The sequence below is a fragment of the Bidens hawaiensis genome, unplaced genomic scaffold, assembly GCF_021521415.1.
Source record: "Bidens hawaiensis isolate Kalapana, Puna unplaced genomic scaffold, B.hawaiensis_p1.1 tig00017951_1, whole genome shotgun sequence".
Lineage (NCBI taxonomy): Eukaryota > Viridiplantae > Streptophyta > Magnoliopsida > Asterales > Asteraceae > Bidens > Bidens hawaiensis.
Genome location: NW_027492710.1, coordinates 126,621 through 137,474, shown reverse-complemented (window position 1 = coordinate 137,474; position 10,854 = coordinate 126,621). Strand labels below are relative to the sequence as shown.

Sequence of the window (10,854 nt, the reverse complement as noted above, 5' to 3'; positions counted from 1 at the left end):
AAAGGGAGAAGTTTGGGTTATGTTATATCTCTAAACGGGTCAAACGAATGAAAGTTGACCAAAATGAATTTTTTTTACGCATAAAACCCCTCTAACAATTGAAACAAAATATTAGATACACCCATTTTTCCACCTCTATATTTTGTTAATAATATTTAAGTTGATAAAAATAATAATAACTGAAAAGCTAATCATGCAATATATCAGGTTAACAAATCAGTTGATGATAAATTCATGCAAGTACCTTGAAATTAGGCACTCGTATTACTTGGATAACTGTGATTATCAGCGCGATGCCCTGGTTAAAAATGAACATAAAGTGAGTTGTTTTTTTGTACTTGTGTGTATCATTTATGTACACTAAAAAGCCAAAAAAGTAATTAAATAAGAAAAAGTGATCTTACAAGTATATACTGATCAATCCAGGCAGAGGAAATTATGCCCGACACTTACCACACAACATCAAATGCTTACATGATAGAGAGACACCCATGGTCAAATATGACACAACACCTAAAAATGGAACCTTGATGAATGTATGTGAAGAATGTACAAACCATCCAAAACGACAAGATTTGTTGTTAGTTTAGACTATAGACTTATTTGGTCATGATCTATTATTAATTAATAATACTGTCAACAGAGTCACCATTATCTTATCTGTTAATGTTAATCTATTATAGCTACCACAACCTCCATTGATACTATAACTAATAATAGCTTTACATGTTTGTCATTAAAATTAACTTTGTGTGAATGATTTGAAATAAGTAATAGTTTCCCTTTAAACCACTTTTTACATGTTCGATTAAGTAACAAAATTCCAGTATTCCACTAAACAACATATCATCATAATAGGACATGTGTCACAACATCTTATTGTTTGCTATAATCAATTTAGGATTACTTGTAAGAAATCATAATACCGTTTTTAAAATTATATATTCAATGTGATTAGCTCGTCTTAGATATATTCTCAAAGTTAATTAAGATAATGAAGGTACTGATATATTATACAAGTTTATAATAGAAAATCAAATAAAAGTGAATAGTAAAATAACAATAAGCTCTACCATATAATTTATCAAGGATAGTAAGTTGTACCTCATCCAACTTTGTGAGTTAGCAACGCACCGATAATTTCTTAAACATATCATGCCTAAAACATGTATCCTAAACAAATGAAAGCAAAACATTAGCTTGAAACGTGCTTTGCACAAATAACCTAACCCGCTATTAAACGGGCTGCAATCTCAAAAGAAAAAATTATAATCATTAAAAATCACCTTTTGAGTAATTGCTTTTATCTGGTTGGATAAGGTCACTTAAGTTTTGAATACAAGTTTCAATGACATAAGGAACATTGGCTATCAGGTTCTTGATATAGTCTTCAAATAAATAGTCTGCAAGGGAATTGATCATATTGTTAATCCAATCAACTAATGTTATGTACATAAACAGCCTCAAAAATATGTGATACAGGGTTATGCACTTAAAAGAAAACAATCAGAAGATTTCAAGTTTGTGCAGTAGCTTTCTGATCTGTGAAAAGAATAAATGATACACAACCAGTTCAATTTTGTTTGAATTTAAGAAGCATGGGACTAATGTAAATCCGCTTCTTGTTTGTCAGTTTAAAATCAAGAGGCCCAGATCTAAGGCTGAGGGGTGTGGGGCGCTAACCTGGGCGCGAGAGCCCCTCCGCTCGCGCCCCCAGGCGCTAACCCCACACCACCGGGGCGCGAACGGGGCGCGAGCGCGAGCCCCCAGGCAGGCGTGAGTGTGGTCGCGGGAGAAGAGAGAGAAAGAGCCGTTGAGCTCGAGAGAAAGAGCCGTTGGAGCTCATTATTTTTTTAAAAAAAAACCTTAAAACCTCTATATAATACCCCAAATTACTCCCATTTCAACCATATCAAAACACAATTTCACCTTACAAACCCTTATATAATATCCCAAACTCCTATATAATACCCAAAAATGTCTGGAAATTGGTACCCAAACCTAGATTCAGATTATATTGACGACGATTTATGGTCGTCACCAGACCAACCGATGTTTTATTCGGGGCCGCAAGAAACATCCGGCTTTCAACCATCCAACATACAACCGTCTCCTAACTTTGTTGTTCCAGAGACACAAGAATCACACGGTGATGCTACGGGAGCAAGAAGACGCGTCCACCGGAAAAAACAACTTGCAACGGACGGGCCGGGACCGGCTTCGACTCCGAGGACGAAACGGAAAACCACTCCGTGGTCATCGGATGAGAAGGAAGCCTTGTGTCGGGCTTGGATAGTCATTTCTGAGGATCGGCGTTGCGGTAATTGTTTTAACGTTTTTAAAAATGATTTTTAATAAAAAAGTTAAATAAAAAAGTTAACTGGAAATCTAATTTAATTATTCATTTTGCAGCCGACTACCAAAAAAGCAAGGTTTTTTGGACAAAGGTTAGGGAGACGTTCTATACGCTCGTTGGGAGTACAGAGCGAAACGCCGATATGATTTCGGGTCGGTGGTCCGAAATCAGAAAATTTGTCGGCTTGTTTACTAATCTTTTCAACAGGAACGCCGGTCGTATGAGACCAAGTGGCAGTGATGATTTGGCGGTTTACAATTTCACTGTCGAAGAGTGGAGGCAGGAGTGTTTGCGGAGGTATGGGATGGTGAAGACGTGGGACGATTTAAAGTTGTGGGAAAGGTTGAAAAGGTGTTCCAAGTGGGTTGAGCTGGTGGCGCCGGACCTTGATGCGGAAGTAGGGCCGAAACGGACTAAAACTAGTTCGTCTGGAGCGTATAGCACTTCCGCCGGGTCGGATTGCCGCGTTGGATTCGACCTAAACATTGCGGGGGAGGAAACGTCTTCACCGCCGAGGAGGCGGCCATTGGGAAGGGACGCCAAGGGGAAAAAACCGGCTGAGGGGGGAGCCGTAAACATCGTCGATCTTGTTGAATCCCTCAATAAATTCAACAAAACCATGGAGGTGGTCTCTAATGACAAAAAGGAAAAAAGTCGAATGAGAGATTTGGACTTCCTTACAAGAGACTTCAGTAACCTAAATCCGATCGATCAAATGCTGATGGAAAAGCAAAAGGAACGTATCCGAAAGAGGTTGATCGAAGAAGACCAAGCCGAAGAATAAGAATAATGTTTTTTTAGTACTTTAATTTTTATTTTATTTTTAGATATTAATGTGTTTTTTTTTTAATGTGTGTTTTTTTTAATAATTTATGAGTTTTTTTAATAATACGTTTTTTGAATATATTTATAAAAAAATAAAAAAAAATCCGCTGAAGCCCCTCCACACCAGGGCCAGGGGCTCCAGCGGGGGCTCCAACACCCCCCTTATCCAGTTTCTCTCTCTGCCACACGTCACAATATTATTGGCTGGAGCCCCCACTCGCGCCCCCGTTAGAGCCCCCACGCCCCTCAGCCTAAGGCAATGAAAAATTAAATATCTTATTCAGTTATTCATTTATGTTTATAGCCATTATCTGTCAAATACTATTGTAAATTTGTAGTTTCAACTGAATGGTTGTTAATACATGATAATGCCTGAGATATGAAGAGCCATATAAGGAAGCTGCAAATCGCTATCGCATAACTTGAAATTGAAAAATTAATAAATAGCCGCACATAAGAAATTAACGAATTTGCCCAGAAAAACACAGGGGTGGGTGGCCCTTTTCAAAGTATATTTATAAACGATTTGTAAATTCTGAAAAATGCCGCTGGAGAATAGGAATGTTGGTAGAATTAATCACCCGTGGAAAATATAGTATAGGCGGGAAAATAAATTTCAGGATGATTGATTTGGTTTTCCTCTTTATTATAGAGGTCAGATCAGATACATTCAAATTTAGATCGTTGTAAAGTGAGCATAACTATTAAAGCGTATATACAAAAGTAAAATTATATCATTTTTGAACTCACTTAGTTTTGTATAAAATAAATATTAATGCATAAACATGACCGCTTCGCAATAACTATTATCCTTATCCTCTTAGTTCGCTCTTTCTTAGCGCTTCGCAATAACTATTATCCTTATCCTCTTGGTTCGCTCTTTCTTAGCATAATTGTTCATCAGCTCCCTGAGCTTGAGGAAGTTCCGTTTAACACCCTTCGACGTCATATCTAATCTTCCACCGGAATGAAAAATCACTCATTGGAGGAAAATGTTCCCCTTCCAGACGAGGGTGGTGTTTGGAACTCAAAGGATTACTCTTTTCAGCTATAAAAAGATAATATTTGAGAACAATGGAGCTAAAGCTACCAGAATTGTTATTCTAAGTAGCGCTAGTCCCACGGTGGGCGCCACTTGTTGCTACAACGAATATAGCAAACAATGAGAGTATGGCGCTTTAAGAGTGTGATCTTATCGAAGCTTCGTAACCTGCTAAGAATCAAATAAAACACGATCGGTTAGTTTCACCGTAAGAGGGGGGCCTCCTACGATCAACCTCCGAGGTGAGAATCAGTGATATGATACAAAAGAGATTCTAGGAGTATGAATAGAGAGTTTAGAGAGAATAGAGTGAATGAGAATGAATAATACATTTGGTGGAGTGTCATATTTATAGAAAGTTTAGAAGCTTTTTCGGGGAAGCTGAAGCTTCTTTAGTAGAAAATGTTAATTCTCCTTTCAACTCATGCAGACCGGACATATGCCATTTCCATGTAACATGCGCTTAGCTTTTATTTTGTCTTGCAGTTGCTTTTACTTTATGGCAGGTGTTAACTTTTGGGCAGCTATGATTTTTTCTGAAATTACTGTAGCATGAGCTTCTAGTCAACTTAGGAAACTTCATGGCAAGTGTCGAGCTTTCCCATATGGCAGCTTGCGCTTGCTGCTCTTTTTATTCCTAAGCTTCCTAGCGTTTGAGCTGCTTCTCTATTATTAACCATGTGGGTGGGTAAGGGTATCCACGTTATCAACTCCAATGATGGAATTCTCAAAACCCAGGCAACCTTGTACGTGATTTTCAAAAAAATTGAATAAACATGACAATGGGTTTATAAAACTAAATCAACAATCGAAATGTAATGTTGGTTTCATAACATCAATAACTCAAACTTTAAATATTTTTATTTTTTGCTAGAAATCACGCATCCCGTTCTCAAATACAAATATCTTTCTAGTGCCCAAAAACGTAACAAGAAAGAGCTACCCGGGGGGGGGGGGGGGTTGCTGACAGAGGGCCGCGTATACACAAGTTTTTTATTTTCTTAAAACTACATCCGAGCATTCATATTGTGGTTTTTTGATATATGACTGATGAGTTTATGTTATGAGGATACCTAAATTTTATCTCGCATGATGCCTCATTTTTCTTTTTTTATTATTTCCAAGGATGGCCTTGTCCATGTGGTTTATTATTTTCGTAATAAAAAGTAATAATTTTATTTTCTTTATTCAACTACTCTATTTTCGTATTAACATGTAAAAAAAGTTAACATTAAGCATTGCTTCCCTTGAATCTATCACTTCTAGTAGGTGTAAAAAAAACCGGTTTGGAACCGATTTAACGGAAATCAAACTAAACCGGTTCGTTTCTCAAACCGGTTCTACCAAACCAGTTCTTAAACCGAACCAAACCGCCGGTGCGTATAGCGGGTTGGGTTTTCTTCAATAAAACCGGTTTAAAACCGACCTGAACCGGTCTGGATTAGGTTGGGTAGTTCTATGCTTAAACCGATTTCTAAAACGAACGGGTTTGACCCAAACCGGTTTGGAATATACAAAAACCAAACCGGTTTGATTTTAAAAAGGGTTCGGTTTGTTAAAAAGACTTATTTGTATATCTCTAGGTAGGAAGGCTTGGGTACTCCGATGAAAACCCAAGTTTGATCTCCACTTGTCACTTTTGGTAGATTATGGTAATGAAGGATTTTAGTTAGATTTTGTGATGTTGTCAGTACGAATCCGAACCCACCCGAATTTTAGTCTCACCGTGCATTACGCCAGAGAGTTATGCTCTTATGACGTCACGACTGTCAAGTGACAGCCGACGCTATTGTTTCCCAGAGAACATCCTAGCCAAACTTTGAAGCGACCTAAGCACATAACCTGGTTAAAGTTGGACAACGAGATTTATATAAAAAACCTCGTTGGTTACTTTCGACAAACTCACAGTAGTTGGTCATGTGCCAACTATGTACTTAAACAACCTCGTCGTTCACGGTAGTTGTAGTTCCAGAGTGCTCTTCATCTTTCTACTCAGCACACACAAATGGCACAAGCGAAGAACAAGCAGATCGTGTTGAAGGACTACGTTAATGGGTTCCCCAAGGAATCCGACATGCTCCTCGTCACTTCCGCCACCATTAACCTTAAGCTTCCAGAAGGTTCCAATGACGTTCTGGTGAAGAATCTTTATCTGTCTTGTGATCCGTAAATGCGTGGTAGAATGAGAAAATCTGAAGGAGGTTACATGGATTCCTTCACCCCTGGTTCGGTCAGTAACTTTATATATATATATATATATATATATATATATATATATATATATATATATATATATATATATATATATATATTCATCGATACTTTTCAATAATTTAGTTTATTAAACGAGCCCAGTATTTATATAATGTTATTAACTCTTTAAATAAATATTTAAATAATCACAACTACTATATACATTTTCTTTAACAGCGAATTCATCTTCGTAGAGATAAGCATTTTGTCCCAAATACCCGTAACACGTACCCGTACGTACGGGTACGTTTGGTATTTTGTACTTGTTTGGTTTGGAATATACAGGGGTTTAATTGGGATTCTTCATATTTGATATATAAATAAATTCTCCAACCATTTTATAATTGAACAACAACCAAACGCTTCTGACTCGAACAAACAAACAAATAATGTAAAGTCGGCGACCGGATTAGGGTTCTTCAATACTATCTTATCATTAAATCGACAATCAATTTGGCACTTGTACTAATTTGGGACCCCTCACGTACCTGTACAAGTACTGGTACACTGACTAATTCAGGTTGTTTGTTACTCGTATTGGTACCGGTTTCAAGATCATCGTAAATTTGGAAATATAAAAAAGCTAAGTGGTACAAAAACGGGTTCCAATACCTGTACCCGTACCATACCGAAAAATTTGATACGGGTATTGGTACATGTTTTTATTGACGTTTAGTATGGGTAAGTCGGGTACATGTACGGATACAATACAGGTGTTGTACCAAGCTCATCCCTACACCTTTGTCATTGGAAGGTACTTTTGACTCAAATCAGAGTGACGATGGCATTATATATAAAATTATGATAAAAATAACTATTTAGTATATATTATATTATATATAAAACTAATATTGTGCTATTTGAAATATTAATAATGTGCAATATCAGGTTGTGTTTTGATGTAAGTTATACCATTTTGCAGCCTATAGAGGGACTTGGAGTAGCTAAAGTTGTTGATTCTGGACATACGAACTTTAAGAAAGGTGACCTGGTTTGGGGAATGACTACATGGGAGGAATACAGCATTATCAAGGCACCCGAGTCTCTATTCAAGATTGAAGATACCGACGTGCCTCTATCTTATTATACAGGAATTCTTGGTATGCTTTCTATTTAAATTGATTTTATGTAGAGTTCTGGATGGTCTAGCTTATGGCATCTAACACAATAATTATTGTATCTGGCATTATCATATTTAGACATGTAAGTAGGACCAAAGTAGTTATTATATCCAATAATGTATTCCCCAAACCGTTAACCTACACGACAAGTGCACACTTAGGGTTGTAAACATGCCAAGCAACTCAAGATAGGCTCGTTAAAGGCTCGAATTGAGCTCGAGCCTGAGCCTCACTTATCGACTGAAGCTGGCTCGTGAGCCTAAACATGCCTATTGTTTATTTAATATATTAAACATATATTTACATAATAATAATATTGTATAAAAATAATTATATAGTTTCTAAATAATATATTATATTATACATAAAAATTACAATCACAAATACATAAATATATATAAATAATAATAAAATAAATATGAAAAATATTTATTAATGTATATAAATTAATGTTTAATGTCATACAAGTCAAAAGTCACACAAATATCCTAATTATGTTATTTAAAGTTTAGATTACAACTGAAATAACAGTCTTTGTAATCATGCCTCACACTAATGATTTATAAAATGCGTTGGACAAATAGTGCTGCAGGTCAATCCGGCCCGTTAGCCCAATTTGCCACCTGTACGGCTCTACTTTCAGTTCCTTATGATTTTTATATTTGTATGGTTTCTAGGTATGCCTGGTATGACCGCTTATGTCGGCTTCTATGAAATTTGTGCTCCAAAGAAAGGAGAGTATGTCTTTGTTTCAGCAGCTTCTGGTGCAGTTGGTCAACTCGTTGGTCAGTTTGCAAAGTTATCAGGATGTTATGTTGTCGGGAGTGCTGGCTCAAAAGAAAAGGTCGGTGCGCTTTAAACTTTTACCATGGTTTCTACTAACTCCTTGACTCCTTCCTACAAATTTGATTCTAACGTCACAAACTTGATGATTTTTTTGCATCTAAATCATAACTGTACGTATATCATCACTGAAGGTTGATCTGTTGAAGAATAAATTTGGATATGATGAGGCGTTTAACTATAAGGAAGAGCAAGATCTAGATGCAGCTCTAAAGAGGTTAGCCTGAGACATACTTGTCACTCAAGATTAAATTAATCAACAACAGTTAAAAAGAAAACAGCCAAACCTTAGAATGGCCCGCAAATTGTATTACAACTATTGAAATAATATAAGCATTGTATTCATATCTAAACACTAAATCTTCATAAAAAAATCTTTGAAAAAGTTATGGACAAATTGTGTTCCGGGCCAACTCAATAAACACTCAACCAACATAAAGAGGGTCCCTTATTGAATTTTTATAACTATTTTCTTAGCTCGGCTCGTTTATGATCTATTTTCTTAGCTCGAGCCAGCTCGTTTATCATGTATTGAATTTTTATAACTATTTTTATATATATTTATGACTATAACTATACTTGTACATATTAAATAATACATATTATTCTGTTTTTATCATAGTTTAGTATATAACAATAATTATTTTATAAGTATATTAAATAAAGGTTATATAATTCATAGTATCGGAAGCCTACTCAAGCTCAGGCGCAAGCTCTTGCTTGTTTATTAAATGAGCTAGCTCCAATGTAAGCTCGAGCTTGTTTAGACTCGCCTTGATTCAAACATAACATATGTGTTCATTAAATGACTATTTTGCCCTTAACACGTGGCAGGTACTTTCCCAATGGAATCGATATTTACTTTGAGAATGTCGGGGGAAAGATGTTGGAGGCAGTACTCTCAAATATGAGATTTAATGGTCGGATTTCAGCTTGCGGGATGATTTCACAATACAATCTAGAGTAAGGGGAGGGGGGTGCGCAACCTAACGCACATAGTAACAAAAAGTCTGCGCATGCAAAAGTTCATTGTGAGAAATTACTTTCACATGCTTCCAAAGTATTTGGAAATGGTTGTGCCTTCGATCAAACAAGGAAAGGTTAGTTACATTGAAGATGTTGCTGAAGGGCTCGAGAGTGCACCCGCGGCTGTGATCGGGCTTTTTTCTGGCAGAAATGTCGGGAAGCAAGTGGTGGTTGTGGCCCGTGATTGAGTAGACATTTTGTATGCATACCTTTTATGAATATGTGTGGATAGGCATGTTCAAAACGGTTTGGGACAAGGAACCGGAACCGGTTCCTAACCGGTTCCTATATTCAAAACCCCCTTTTAAACCGGTTCCAGGCTCGAACCGGTTAGGGAACCGAACCGGTTCTCCCACCCTCGGACCCCTAACCTATCTAACCGGTTCTTACCGGTTCCTAACCCGGTTCCTGTACCGTAACCGGTTCCAACCGGTTACAGTGTAAAAAAATTTTTTTTTTTTCGTTTTTCGTTTGCGATTTGGATTCTAAACTACGATTCGTATTTGTATAACATGAAAAATAAAAAAAAACAATTAACATAAAAATAAACAATTAACTGATGAAGAAAAGACAACTACTGAAGATGTTTGCCACTGAAGACAACTACTGAAGGTTGCCACTGATAACAAGTTGACAACTACTGAAGGTTGCCACTGATGATAACTACTGAAGGTTGCCACTGATGACAACTACCGAAGGTTGCCACTGATCACAACTACTGAAGACTGCCACTCATCAGTGGGAAAGCTGCCACTGATGAGGAATACTCATCAGTGGGAACAGTCATCAGTTGAATCAGTGGGAAAGCTGCCACTGATGACAACTACTGAAGGTTGCCACTGATGAGGAATACTCATCAGTGGGAACATTCATCAGTTGCAGAGTTTGTTGTCACTGATGCAAAATATGAATCAGTGACACATCAGTTGCAGAGTTTCATCAGTTGGAACATCATCAGTTAAATATGTAACCATTGTACAATGTAAACTTGTTCATTGGATTTGCAATACAAGTGCATTTAGTTTTTTTTTCGTTTTTCGTTTGCGATTTGGATTCTAAACTACGATTCGTATTTGTATAGCATGAAAAATAAACAAAACAATTAACATAAAATTCATTTTATTTACTTTAAGAAGTTCAAAAAAAAAGGTTACATGTTTTAAAATCTTCAAAAACAAACTAACAAAACATTAAACTTATAAATATAAAGTTGTGACATATTATTTCTAGAAAAGCCTTCTTGTTCGTTGTAATTATTGAGCGGCGACTTCTTCCTCGGAATTACTTGTAGAAATGCCTTCTTGTTCGTCGTGCACTCGAACATCAAGTGGTGTTTCATCTTCGAGAGTGGTTACGTGTTGAATACGATCGATTGAGTCCAAGTGATC

General features: G+C 36.7%; 1 pseudogene across 1 annotated transcript; it reads left to right on the top strand.

The window, feature by feature from the left end:
• The first annotated feature begins 6,141 nt into the window (after nt 1–6,141).
• Nucleotides 6,142–9,689, top strand: LOC143555058 (2-alkenal reductase (NADP(+)-dependent)-like; annotated as a pseudogene). Its single transcript, XR_013139142.1, has 5 exons — nt 6,142–6,453; nt 7,399–7,576; nt 8,275–8,441; nt 8,575–8,657; nt 9,275–9,689. The product of XR_013139142.1 is annotated as a 2-alkenal reductase (NADP(+)-dependent)-like (transcript).
• The last annotated feature ends 1,165 nt before the right edge of the window (nt 9,690–10,854 follow it).